The sequence below is a fragment of the Cavia porcellus genome, unplaced genomic scaffold (genome assembly GCF_034190915.1).
Source record: "Cavia porcellus strain 051 isolate PalLab524CR breed Dunkin Hartley unplaced genomic scaffold, mCavPor4.1 scaffold_25, whole genome shotgun sequence".
In the NCBI taxonomy this organism is placed as follows: Eukaryota; Metazoa; Chordata; class Mammalia; order Rodentia; family Caviidae; genus Cavia; species Cavia porcellus.
The window spans coordinates 29,008,154-29,022,890 of record NW_026947508.1 but is presented as its reverse complement, the minus strand read 5'-3'; the positions used below and the strand labels follow the sequence as shown (position 1 = coordinate 29,022,890).

General features: G+C 40.8%; 1 protein-coding gene across 1 annotated transcript in view; it reads left to right on the top strand.

The window, feature by feature from the left end:
* The window catches only part of Grik3 (glutamate ionotropic receptor kainate type subunit 3), a 207,202-nt gene that overhangs the window by 105,280 nt on the left and 87,185 nt on the right, over positions 1 to 14,737 (top strand). The gene's annotated exons all lie outside the window — the stretch shown is intronic.

Here is a 14,737-nt window from a genome sequence, read left to right as displayed (position 1 = left end):
TGGCATTCTCAAGATAAGCCTGGGAGTGGCCAGGCTGGCATAAGAGGCCACTAAAGACAGGGCTGTCTGCTGATGCTAGCCTTACTGTCCAGTACATGTCCTGGGTGTGGAGATGGACCTAGTTAGGGCTACCTGTAGGGCAGCCAGGAACAACCAGGTCCTCTCTGCAGCCATTTACCCATGTCAGCAGGTACAAGTACCCTCTCCATCCAGCCATGGGGCAAAGTGTCTTTTGAGGGTGTCTCTCAGTTTCCTCATCTAGTAACAGCTAATCATTGCTGAGGCTGGGTGGGGAGGCCTTAAGAACTACAAGAGCCTGTGTTCTCCAGTCTGTCATCTTCATTGTGGATGATCTGAAGCATACTTGTATGCTCTTCAGTTTTTCCCATAAATATTGAAGTCTTGAACTGGAATTAGCTTCTTAAAACAATCAGAGTGTGTGTGTGTGTGTGTGTGTGTGTGTGTGTACACATGCACTCATGCAAATGTGTTTATAGATGTGTGTATTTAACAAACACATCTCAACATCCTCTCACCACCAGTGGATTAGGGATAGAGTATGTGGAATGCAGTGCCAGAATGACAAAGATGTGTCTCCACCATCCAGATGACCACAGTCCGTTGTGGGGGAGGGAGCGAGGCACAGGGCTAATCACAGTACAGTATGGTACCACATGCACTGGGTACAAAGGAAGAGGCACTTAGAGCTCAAGGAGACGGTCTTGGTCAAGGACCCCCTAATTCAGAAAAAAATGACAAGAGATAGGATGCAGGTTGTCTAGGAAGTGACCCCAGGAATCTGCACTGTGAGGGGCAGGAAGGGAGGAGAGCAGTCACAGATGTGAGCAAGTGGGTGGCACTGTGGGCAACGGGGGCTCTGTCCTCCTGGGCCTTTGAGAAACTGGGTCAGATGTGCCACTGTCTGGTGCCTCTGTGGGACAAGAAGATGGGCACTTGCCCAGCAGTTCTGTGCCTCCTGGTGGAAGGCAGTGCTGAGCTGGTACTTATGTCCTCTACTGTGAGCTGGCCAAGCCTATATCTCTGCCAGAAAATGTTAGAGACAGGGAAAGCTGAGGGACTGCAAAGGCAATGTCTGCAGGTGGCTTCAGGGTAGGACAAAGGAGAAGGACAGCATCTACTGCACAAGCCCAGATGAGAAACATGGAGCCAGAGCTGGAAGGATAGAACAGACCATCCCAGGAGAGGAAGGCCACGAGCAAAGTGCAGAGGCAGAAGGGGTGGCCAAAAGCAGGGAGCCCAGACTGTCCTGCATGGAGGGCTGAGGCTGGGCCGGGAGGTACTGGGTACAGAGGGTGGGCTGTGAGGTTGCCTGCCTTTCTGCTGACGGTAGGACAGCCCTGCCAGTGTGTTGGGTGGTAACTTAGTTCTAGACCTCCAGCCCCCCTGCCCCTCTGGCAAGGGCACTTCCCGCTCGCCCACTGCTCTGAAACGCCTTGTGCAGCCCTCTCTTCACAGCCGCAGCTCCTATTCCTCCGCTTCCTGACAGCCCATCCCTCATCAGGGTCTCTGGGCAGCAAGAGAGCCTCCAGCCATCCTCTCGACATGGTCGATTCTGCAATATTTGACTTGTATGTCCCCAAGTTGTACAGGCAAAGCTCCACATATCACCAGATCAATTAAAACAACTGCCACCAGGCCCCAGAACTCAATCAGAAGCTCCCCGGGGACTCAAGGGGTGATGCACATCCCTTTTCACAACCGTCTCTTTTCTGGGTACCCACATCTTAGGTGAAGACCCCCAGCTTCCCTGCCGCCTCCATTGTAATAACTTCTTACTCCTACCAAGGGCTTATAATGTATGTTAGATGCTTTATGCCATAAAGCCTCAAAAGATCTCTGTGGTAAACATTGTTAATGTCCCCATGTTAGACAAAGACACAGGCACAAGGCCACGAAGCAACCTGCCCAAGGTCACATACAAGAGTCCAAGCAGTCTGGCTGCCAAGGCCACAAACTTCACTGTGCTTGCTTAAACTTAGGGTCACCTTTGGTGTACCCTCTCATCTCCCAGACCCTACTTCTTCTACCTCTCCTTGACCAATCCTGGAGAGCAAACCCTGCAGCTCTCCTCCTACAGGACCCTACATCCCTTTCTCTCCACAAGTCCTGCTGGAGCACAAGCCCTCATCACCACAGTAGCCACCCAAGGCCAGTCCCTCTGCACCTGGCTCTATGTTCCTGCCACAGCTGACTCAGAGCTGTCCACAGTTTACCTCCTTCATGAAAACACCTCTAACACTGTCGCTTCGGAGTCTTCCTGTGATCTTACCACATAGAGAGCTTTGCCCTTACAGTGTTTGTTTTGCACCCTTCTCTCCTCTCCTGTTCTGAACTGAGTTCTTGGAGGGCTGGGATGATGTCTCACTGCTGCTCTCTGATTCATCCAGTTCCTACCATTATCCCTTGTTCACAGACATAGCCAACAAACAGCATGCAATGGGTGAGCGAATGAGTAGGCAAATGAACAAACAAATGAAGAGGAGGCATGTATAGTCCTTGTTCCTTGCCCAGAAAGCCCATCCCTGGACCTTTCTGGGAACACTGCTCAACTCTAAACCACATACAGTAGACCTTGACTTGAGTTATATCCTGATAAGCCTATCATTAGCTGAAAAGAGTTTGTCAAAAATACATTTAATATGCCTACCTTACTGAGCCACAAACCTTAGCAACACGAGATGCTGGATCATCAGTTGTTTTCCAGTTATATAGCTGACTGGGAGCTGCCACTCAGTGCTGCTGCCAGGCATCACGGGAGACTATCACACCATGTTTCCCAAGACCAAAATTCCATGATAGTTTCTGCTCAAAGTGCATTCCTTTTACACCATTGTAAACTTGAAAGATCATTAAGGGAAATCATTGTTAAGTTCAAACCATCTGCACTCTGTTCTGCAGAGAAAGCCAGCCACTTTATCCCTCCACCTCTCCCTCTGCCTTCTGCAGACACAAGGGTATAGAGGAGCCCAAGAAGCACCACCAGGGCCCTGCAAGGCCAAGTGTGATCTCCCAACTGTAGAGCTTTGGGGACCCTGGGAAGGCGGACAGAACCTTGATCAGAACTGAGAGAGTTGTCTGGGAAGAGGCGTTGGCAAGAATCTCACTGATCAGCCCCTCAATTAATCTCTGCAGCACCTTGAAAACTTCAGAAGAAAAACAAAGGAGACTAGAAAGAAAGCACAGAGGACAGAGAGAGCCTGGGCCTGGGTGCTGGGAACACAAGCATCTCTCAGGGACCCTGGGTGCCTGGCAGACAGTGGAGGCACAGACTGTGTCCTGCCTGAGTCCTCCTGTAATCACTATACTCAGGGCCTGCTGGCTTGGGTGACTCTGCAAAGGTCAAATTCAAAGGCACAAAGTTGTTGAAGAGAAGGGAAATTTCAACAGATTCCAGATGACCTCTGAACAATCATGAGGCCAGGAGCTTCAGAGAGGGACTTAATCCTCTGTTTCCATCTGTCTTGGAGACTCTCAGGTCATCCTGATCACAGGAATTTTGGGAGTGTGCAGTAAAATATGCCTCCTAGCCCCTTGCCAAGAGGCAGTGGCAGGGCCAGGTCAGCAGAGGCCACCATAGCATCCTTACCTGAGAGGCAGAGGTATTACACAACATGGGAACATTTCTGGAGGTGTAAAAAGCAGTCTTTAAAATCTAAGCATTTATGCTTAGAGTGTTCAGAATGCTTTCCACGTATCCTGACATAATGCAAAAGAAAGAGCTGGAAATAAGATGGTTTCAGTGTACACAACCAGTTCCCTCCTTCCTTTTCCCTCGCAGCCCACAGTCAGGGTGAAATCTGAGCCGTGGCTTTCACCTTGTGCCTGGTGGAGTCCTCTACAGAGCCTCCTCAAAAGCTGCAGCATCAGATGATGGGAATGGGGCTGGCATGCTGATAAACCACTGTCAAGAAAAGGGCTCTGATTGGTAGCATCTGCTTATTTCCATAGTGTAAATTTTCCTGCTATGGCTGATTTCAGGATGCCAGCAGTTTCAGCCCTGGCACTCAGAATTCCTGAAAATGTAACTCTTGGCACTTAAAAGCTGTGCGGGCCATCTCCAGGATGCCTCTGGCTCAGCTGCAGAAGAGGTTTTGCCACTTGGAAGTTTTACCGGTATTCTTAACCTCTCTGGGTCCTTGTGTAAAATAGGGTGGGGGAGTAGTGGTTCCTGATTCCATTGGGACAGAATCTCTCTGTTCAGTATTTCAATTAATCCAAGACACCTTGAAAGAGAAGAAGAACAAAGTAGACTAGAAAGAAAGAGGAGACTCCAGCCTGGAGACAGAGAGAGCCTAGGCCTGAGGCTGGGAACACAGTTATCTCTCCCAGAATCTGGCTATCTGGCAATGGCTGGACAGTAGTTTATCACAGTTCCTGTGAGTAAAACAAAATAGTGTGGGAAGAGGTCTGCAGCACCCCTGGCACATGCTCAGTTGTTATTACTGTTTGTTTGACCTACTGTGCTTCCATAAAGGGTATTGTTTGAAGAAAAATTTACAGCTGCACCCTGTGCGATCCTTGCTCACATCTGCCAGGACCCTACACCACACACACCATACCCCTATCCCATTTCCTTTGCAGCTCTAGTGTCGCTGCTCCATTTTATTAAAGCAGAAAAGCAGTGACAATTATTTTCATAATGAACTGGCTCTTCAAATTAATGCCAATTACACTATGCAATCATGATTAAGATTATGCATTAATCAACGGTGCCAACCTACTTATTAGCCTCTTTAAATACTGATCATGAGGAATGTATGGGAAAGGAGAAAATGGAGACGAGCCAGTTTAGAGGGGGAGCTGCCTCTAAGTGTGTGGGGGAGTTCTCTCCAGGAGCCAAGACCCAAAGCAGCTTGTTTTCCATGGAGCAGAACTTGGAGCAGAACTCAGCCCATCAGATGCCTGGGCTTCCAAAGTTGTGGGCTCTTTAGAAGCTGTCTGCACAAAATGGAGAAGGGGCAGGAAGACCCACAAAGATTTAACATCCCCTTCCTCTCATTCAGCAGCACTAAGAGAAGCACAGTTAACACCATCTTCCCCAACTAATGTCATCCCAGTCCTAGGACAGAGTCCCAGGATGCAGAGCCTAAGACAGGGATTCAGGTACATGAGGTTGCTAGAGGAGGGTCTAGAGAAATGAACAGGGAAGGATGGGGCTGGGCAAAGATAAAGCCTCACATAGGAACTGGCTTTTTTGCTTGGTACAAAATATGTGTGGCAGAGAATGGGGAGGGGCTTTGAAGCATACATCACACCAAAGAGCTTTCCCCACCCTGAGCAGGTCAGTCCTTGGCTGCAGGCTGTCCCCAGGGCCCAGAAGAGTGGCCTAATCCTCTGGGTAAGTGGATTCAGAAACCCTCGAATTGAGAGGACTTTTTTTTAGCAACAAGGCTCCTGGAAGGAAGAAAAGGGAGGAAAAGAAAAAGGAAAGAAGGGAGGAAGAAAGGAAGGAAGAGAGGGAGGAAAGAGGGGAAGGAGGAAGGGAAGGAGGAGACAAGCTGCAGGCTCAACTTGCAAGAAATCATGGGTAGTCACTGTGTTAAAAAGATACCTGGTCCCTCTTATCCGGAGATTTCTCACTGGGCTGGCCCATCTTAGGGCCTATGTTACATTCTCTCTCTCTCTCTCTCTCTCTCTCTCTCTCTCTCTCTCTCTCTCTCTATCTATCTATCTATCTCTCTGGTTCACTTTATTTCATTCTCATCTCATCTCTTAGACCTCCTCCATTGCCCTCACGCCTTCTCCTCTCAATAACTCAGCATTCTGCCTCTGTGTCTTTGGTCCAGCAGTTTATTTCAGTCCCCTTATCTTTTTCATCCAGGTCCTAAGCTGCTTTTCGTAAGGAAAGATCAGCTCAACTCCAAGATGAAGGTGGCCCTCCCGTTAGAGCAGGTTACAAACCACTGCCCAATGGCTAGGTCCAGCCTATTACCTATTTTTGTCAATAAAGTTTTATTGAAACACAGAGGCATTTCATAGTTTAGCTGCTGTCTGTGATGCCTCCTGCTACAATAGCAAGAGATGAGCCTCTTTAACAATGCTCCTCTGGCCACTAAGCCAAACATATTTATTCACAGAAATGTTCGGTAAGCTCTACTCTGGTTGTAAAAACTTAAATCTCATTTGAATTTTTTTCTAAATGATCCTGTTCCTCTCCTTTTCTAACAAGTGCCACACATGGCTCATGCCTTTAACTGCATCATTTCAGTTCCTCTTTATAATGAGCAACTTCTTAAAGTGCACCCAATTTTGCAGATGGAGAAACTGAGTTTCTGAGATGGAAGAGCTTCCACCAGTGGACAGAGTAGGATTTGAGGCAGGACTGTCATCAAAGCCTGAATTGGGCATCTTTCCATGGTCGCATCTAACAGTGACATGGCACATGCCTATCCTACTGGGCTGAATCTTCCCATAGAGCAGAGGCCTGGCATTGGCTTCTCTTGGGATCCTAAGGCTCTGTGACAGGTCGGCAGGGGGTGGCAATCAGTGGATTTTTATAGAAACGAATCATAAGACTGAGCTTGCACAAAGCCATTTAGAAACAGCCTTGTCCCACAACATGTGACCCTCATTTGGGATAGGAAGGGGCAGTCTTCTTTGGATCTGTAAGGACCAGACGGCTCCTTTCTTTTTTTTTTTTTTTTTTCCAGTTTGTATTTTGTTTTGTTTTTTGACATTTTAAAGTAGCAGTAAAGGTTTGCTGTAAATAATTCGGAAGACTCAGCAAAACACCAAAGAGAAGCATGAAAATCCATTAACCCCTTCTACCCAGAGATACTTATTGGAGACACTTTGGTACAAATCCTTCAGGTCTTTATTCTGTAAATATAAACACATGGCTTTTTGTTTGGTAAATCAGCGTCACATAATAAGATTATGTTGCAGCTTTGCAGGATGAAGGAAGAATGAACATTTTCTATATCATTAAGTCTCTCTTAAGAGCATTGTTTAAAGCTCTTCTTTCTTACAACCAAGGTAAAGGACTCAGAAAACAAAAAAGCACATAATCTATTATCTCTGTACTTTCTAGAAAGCACCTCTGTTAACATTTTGGTGTGTGTCCTTCTGGTGTGTCCTTTTTTATTTTAATTGAAATTGCATTAAATTTATAAATTAATTTGAGGAGAACTGACATCTTTACAATATTGAGCCATCGCTTCCAGAAGTAAGTTATGTCTTTCCATTTATTCAAGTCTTCTTTTATGTTCCCCAGTAAAGTTTTGTACTTTGCTTGATAGAGGAATTGCACATTTATTGTAAAGCATTTTATTTTGTTGTTGTTGTTGTTGCTGCTTTTGAAAGTAGGGTCTCTTTTATTCATTGTAATTCCTCACTGTTTATTGCTGATATATAGGGAGACTGTAAGGCTTCCTGTATTTGTATGCTAGCTGTTCACCAGGCTATCTGCCCAGTTTCTACTCTTTTCACCTGATTCTCTTGAATTTTTCAAGGGAAAAATAATAAGCATCTGCAAGTAATATTACCCCTTTTCTGATTGCACTACAATGATTCATTCTTTGTACATTATTCACAGCATGACTCTAAAGTTTTATTTTTTCTTTTTGTGGCACTGGGAATTGAACCTACCACGTGCTGTGCTAATAGAGGGTCTTGTGAAGTTGTCCAGGCTGCTCCTACATTTGTTACCTTCCCGATTCAGCCTCCTCAGCGTCTGGGACTTCAAGCATACACCGCCACACCTGGATTCCAAGAATATTTTATTTTGAAGCATGTCTGTCATATACACACAACACAGTAGCGTGAATCCCCAGGTAGCCATTGTCTGGTCCCCCTAGCAATCAGTGCATGAGCTCTCCAACCCAGCCACTTTCCCTTCACTTCATCTCCCCCCACATTTTGAAGCAAATCCCAGGCACCACGTATTCCTGTACTTTGATGGTTAATGCCAGCTGCCTGTTCTGCCATACGAATAGGTTTTACTATACTGAATAATCTCTTGTTTTTGGATATTGAGTTGTTTCTATTTATTCCAATATTACATTAAAATATCCTCCTATATAAATGTGTTAGGAATGGAATTCATGCATCATATGGTACTTTGATCATTTAGTTCCCATTAAACACATACACACAATCCCGAGATAGCTCTTCCGATTAGAAATGTAACACGTGTTCACACAGAGGTTTCTGAAGATAAAGGAAAACATGAAGGAAATTAGTCACCCGTAAGCCTGCGGTTTAGAGAAAACCTCTCTCAGGGCTTTGGTACGCGTTCTTCTCGTCCTGTTTTATGCATGTGCACAGCATATTTATGCCCACCACACAGACTCCTGTGCCTACCTGTGTTGCCATCTGAAAGCCTGCTGGAGTCCCCTGGGAAGGGACACATTTCTGTGTTCACTCTTTAAAACAGTCACTGTTTTGTTCTCCCGCTTCCCTTTTTCTTTTTTCTTTTTAATAGACTTTATTTTTGGAGCCATTTTGGGCTCACAGCAAAACTGGGCCAAAGTATGGAGATTTCCCACTTCTCTCTGCCCCCACAGCCGGACAGCTCCCTGCCGTGGACATTCCTGCCATCAGGCGCCTTTGTTGAGATTGAAGAACCTGCACTGACACATCATTATCTTCCAGTCTGTAATTTACATTAGGGTTCACTCTTAGGGTTGTTCATTCTATGGGGTTTGACAAATGTGTAATGACATGTATCCACCATTATAGTATCAGACAGACCAGTTTCACTGCCCTAAAATTCCTCGGCACTCCCACCTATTCATCCTCCCTCACCAGCCTCTGGCAACCACTGATCATTTTGCTGTCTCCATAGTTTGGCCTTTTCCAGAATGTCAGATTATTGGAATCGTACAGTTTGCAGCCATCTCGGATTGGCTTCTTTCACTTCAGTATATGCATTTAAGATTCTTCATGATTTATTTTTCATGGCTTGGTAACTCATTTCCTTTAAATGTGGAATAATATTTCATTGTGTGAATGTACCTGTTTGTTTAATCCATTCATCTAATGAAATGCAAAACTTGGTTGCTTCCAAGTTTTGCAAGTTATGAGGAAAGCTGCTATAAACATCTGTGGGCAGGTTATTGTGTTTTCACAACATTTGAGAAAATTCCAAGGAACACAGCTTCTGGGTTGTATGGTAAAAGTGTGCTTAGTTTTGTAAGAAATGGAAAAACTACCCAAGCGGTTGTACTAATCGGCTTTCCCTCCAGCAGTAAACAAGAGTTCCTGTTGCTCCACATCCTCACCAGCATTTGGTATTGTCAGTGTTCTGGATTTTGGCCATTTAATAGGGGTGTAGTAGTATCTCTGTTGTTTTAATTTGCATTTTCCTGATGACACTGAACATGGAATATCTTTTTCTAATTCTTATTTACTATCTGTATATCTTCTTTAGTGAGATATTTATTAAGCTCTTTGGTCCATTTTCTCATCAGGTTGTTGGTTTTCTTGTTGAATTTTAAGAGTCCTTCACATATGTTGGATAATGTTTTATGATATGTAGCTCTATATATGGATTATCTTTGTATTCTTTTAAGTATCTTTTGCAGAGCAGAAAATTTTAATTTTGAAGAAGTCCCATTTATTATTCTTTCTTTCCTGGAACGTGCCTTTGATATTACATTTAAAAGATCATTACTAAATTTAAGGTCGAGATTTTCTTAATGTTATCTATTAGTTTCAGTTTTGTATTTTACATATGTATAATCCATTTTGAATTTACTTTTATGAAAGGTATAAGTGGTGTATCTACATTTTCTTTTCTTTTACATGTAGATGTCCAGTTGTTTTAGCATAATTTGTTTGAAGAGCTATTGTTTCTCCATGGCCTCCGTTTCTGTGGCAAAGATTAGTTGACTGTATTGATATGAATCTATTTCTAGGCTCTCTGTTCTGTACTAATGATCTATTTGTCTATCCTTATGCCAATATCATGCTACCTTGTTTACTATAGCTATATAGTAGTCTTCAAATTGAGTTGTGTCTGTCTGCAACTCTCTTCTCCTTCAATATTGTGTGAGACACAGGATATGTGCTACAAGGCATTAGAGTATATATTTATGTGTCTTTTGCCTGTCCATGTACACTTTAAAATCAGTTTTTCAATATCCTCAAAGTAACTTGCTAGGAATTTTGATTGAGATTGCATTGAATCTATAAATCAAGTTGGGAAGAACTGACATCTTGAAATATTGACTTTTTTAAAATCCATGAACTTGAAGAGCTCTTCATTTTTTCTTTAATTTCTTTCATCAGAGTTTTGTAGTTTTCTTTAAATAAATTCTGTACATATTTCGTTAGCCTTATACCTAAGTGTTTTCTCTCTCAATGGTAATGTAAGTAACGTTACATTTTTCATTTAAAATTCCATTTATTCTTTGCAGGTATACAGGAAAGCAATTGGCTTCTATATATTAACTTTTGCCCTGCCTCTTTACTATGATCACTTACTAATTCCAGGAACCAGTTCATCTAGTTTTGTTTTTTGTCAATTCTTTGGGATTTTCTACATAGTCAATTATGTCATGAGAAAACAAAGATGAACTTATTTCTTTCTTCCTAGCCTTTATATATTTTATTTCCTTTTCTCGTTTTATAGAAGCTAGGATTTCCATTAACAGTAATTACCTCTTCCTCTCCCCATCCCTTGAAATCACCTATTTTCTGTTTCTGTGGTGTTGATTACTCTACTGCATATACATGGGATCATATAGCATTTGTCTTTTTGCAGTGGCTTATTTCACTTAGCATTATGTCCTCACTGTTCAAACATGCTGAAGTTTTCTTCCATTTTACAACTAAATAATATTCTCTTGGGTGTATACACCACATTTGGATTATTCATTCATCTGCTGACAGACAGTTGATGTCTCCATGTTTTCACTGTTGTGAATGCTATTAATATGGAAGTATAAATATCTTTTTTTAAAGAGGACAAAACAAACAGAACAAAGCAGATCAGAAGACAACAATGTAAGTGACATAGGATTTCAAAGCAAGACAACAGGAGATCAACAGTGGCTACCATAATGTCTCTTGTTTTCTTCTAAATAGTTGTCTATATTTTCACACACAATGAATTCATACAAAATGAGGTAGTATAAAACTGATCAATTGCAGTCTCACTGTTTGAATGTCCACTTTGAGGGTTTAATTTTGTAACTTGAACAACTATTTCTAAGATGACAATATGTAACCTATTAACTAGTGATTTCTTACTGTTTTTGTTTTTTTTTTTTTTTAATTCTGTATTACTTGTACCCTTTTACTGTTTTGGGTTTTTTTTTTTTTTTCTTTAAATAAAATTTTTTTAAAAACTGATCAAAACAGAATAATGAAGGCATTATAGGAAAACCAGACAATAGGAAAATCAACAATGGCTACTGTAATGTCTCTTGTTCTCTTCAAAATAGCTGTCCATAGTTTCATGTATGTTGAAATTAGATAATACAAAACAGACTAAAATCACTCTAAACAAAGAATAAAGGCATTACTGGATTTCACAACATGATGACAGGAAATCAGCAATGGAACCATCATGTCTCTTTTTCTTCAAAGTAGCTGCTCATATCATCACGCATAATACGATCAATTCTCATAAACTGTTTAGGAGAAGTTCTAAGCATGTATAAGCCTCTACATGTACATCTATCCTTTCTTCATTAGAAGGAAAAACAAAACAAGTTACTAGAAAAACAAAAAATACAAATACATAACAATAGCAAAGAGCCCAAAACAATGACAATATAGGCCATCACAACAAAGTGGTAGGAACATAACTAAAGTTGTTATTTTACATAATAATCTTCAAAAGAGTTCCTCACATCACCAGGCACAAACATGCAAAATTGATCCAATCCTATGAATGGTAACTGTTTTGTTCCAAGAACTAATAGCATTTGTAGCACAATCATGGAAGTACAAATATCTATTTGAGATTCTCCTTTGAGTTCTTTGGGGTATATTCCCAGGGACCATATGATAATTCTACTTTTAATTTTTTGAGGAACTGCTACATTGTTTTCCACAACAGTTCTCCAAGCTGAGCTTGAACGTTCAGTCCTCGATCTTTAGCCTCAAGGAGGACTGGGATTGATTACAAGCCTGCACCATGATGCCTGACTGACATCTTCCAATTCTAGATCAAGATGTGTTTGTATTTATTTATTCCTCTTTACTTTCTTTCAGCAATACCTCATAGTTTCTATCGTATAAGTCCTTTATCTCTTTGGTTAACTCATAAATATCTTATTTTTAATACTGTTATAAATGGAATTGTTCTTGTAATTTTTCATTATTAGTGTATAACAAATGAAATTGATTTTGTGTATTAACTTTGTAGTCTGCTATTTTACTGAATGTATACTTTTAGGAGGTTCTCTGAAATGTTGGGGATTTTCTACATATACAATTATATCATCTACAAACAGATAGCTTTACTTCTTCCTTTAGAATTTAAGTGATCTTTATTTACTTTTCTTTGCCCACTTGCCCTGGTTAGAACTACCAGGGCTGTGTTGACTAGAAGTGACAAACGCAGGCATTGTTGCTTTGCTCTTGATCTTGGAGGGAAAGTTTTCATTCTTTTACCACTGAATATGATATTTTTGTGGGTTTTTCAGTATCACTTTTTTTTTTTTTTGTACTAGGGATCAAACTCACTATCTCACACCTGCCAGGCAGGCACTCAGTATAGCTTTTGATATATCTAAGTAATTTCCTTTTCTTCCTGGGTTAGTATATTTTTTTATCATAAAAAGATGTTGAATTTTTCTAGTGTTTTTTCTACACTGATTGTAGTGATCCTGTGGGTTTTGTTTTCACTTTATTCTGTTAATGTGCTGCCATCCATGCATTCCAGGAATAAATGTGGAACCATCCTTGCATTCCAGAGATAAATCCCATCCATTTACTTTTAAACTGTGTGTATATGCATTTGCATACTTTTAAAGAGGATATCTTGCAGGCAATATAATAATGGGTGCTGTTTCAATCAATTCTGACAATGTGTCTTTTAATTGGTGCAATTAAACCGTTATTTAAAGTAAGAGTTGATAGATTCACATCTACTATATTTTTTATTGATTTCTATTTATTACTTAGTTTGACCGTTAACTCTTTCTCTGCCATGTGATTTTTATTGAGCATGTTTTATGATTCAACTTCCTCTCCTCTTTAGCACAATAGTTTAGCACATTCTTTTTAGTGGTCGCCCTAACATTTGCAATGTGCATTTACAACTAATCCATATTCTCTTACAAGTAATAGTACACCATTTATATTATAAATAGCTTTTAATTACAAAATAATCCTAATTCTTCCCTCTCGTTCTTGTATCAGTGCTATCATGCATTTTGCTTATTACAAGCATAAATAAGTGGATTATATGAATATCTTACTGCTATTATTTTAAACAAGCTATTATACATTAGATCAATTTAGAATAAGACAAATTTTTAATTTTTCCTTCACTTATTCTCTCTCCAATGTTGTTACTTTCTTTATGAAAATCTTTGTTTCTAACCTGTATAATTTTTCTTCTCTCTGAAGAACTTCTTTTAACATTTCCTGAAATACAGGTCCACTGGCAAAGAAGTTTCTCAATTTTTGTTTGTCCAACAAAGTCTATATTTCTCCTCACATTTGAAGGATAATTTCACAAAGTACAGAATTTTTAATTGATGTTTTATTCCTAAGCACTTTGAATATTTCCTTGCACTCTTTTGCATGGTTTCTGAGAAGGTGGATATAATTCTTTTTTTGTCCTGCAATGGGTAAGATATAGTTTTCCTCTGACTTCTGTCGAGATTTTTCTTTATCTTTGATTTTCTGTTGTTTGAAATTGATAGCCCTAGGTGTAAATTTGGAGATATTTATCCTGCTTGGTGTCTTCTGGGCTGCTCCCTTACCCTAGTATGTGATTTGGTGTTCAAACTAAATTCAAAGGAACGCTCAATAATTATTTCAAATATTTTTTTGTTCATGTGTTCCTTCAGATATTTCTGATTCACATATGTCACAACTTTTGTACTTCTTCTACAGTTCTTGAATACTAAATTCTTTTCCTTTTAGTCTTTTATCTTTGCTTCTCAGTTTTGGAAGTTTCTATTGAGATTTTCTCAAGCTCAGAGATTCTTTCCTCAGCCATGTTCAGTCTGCTACTAAGCTCATCAAAGCCATTCTTTATTTCTGTTATAATACTTTTGATGTCTGGCATTTCTTTTTGTTTCTTTTTCTTAGCATTTCCATTTATTTGCTGGCACAGATCATCTGTTTTTGCATGCTGTCTATTTTACCCGTTAGAGACTTTGGGACATTAGCTATAGTTATTTTTTAATTCCCAGTCTGACAATTTCAACATCTCTGCCATATCTGTGTCTAGCTTGATACTTGCTTGATCTCTTCATACTGGTTTGTTTGTTCTACTTTTGTTTTTGTTTTTCCACTTAGGATACCCAGCAATGTTTTCCTTAATAACAAGACATGATATCCTAGACAGGCTGTTAGAGATGCGACAGTAAGGTGTAGGGGACAGGAAAGTGTTCTACAGCCCTGTGATTAGGAACCAGTTGTCTGGTGAGCTTGTGCCTCTGCACTGTGAATTCCACAAGTGTTTCTCGATGCCTCCACCTCTCACAGATGGCTGAAGTTGGATACTTCTCTTCTCTTGGATCAGTTAGGCACTAACAAAATCCCAACAAGTTAGGCTATGGCTTACGAGTTTCACATAGGGAGAACCTTT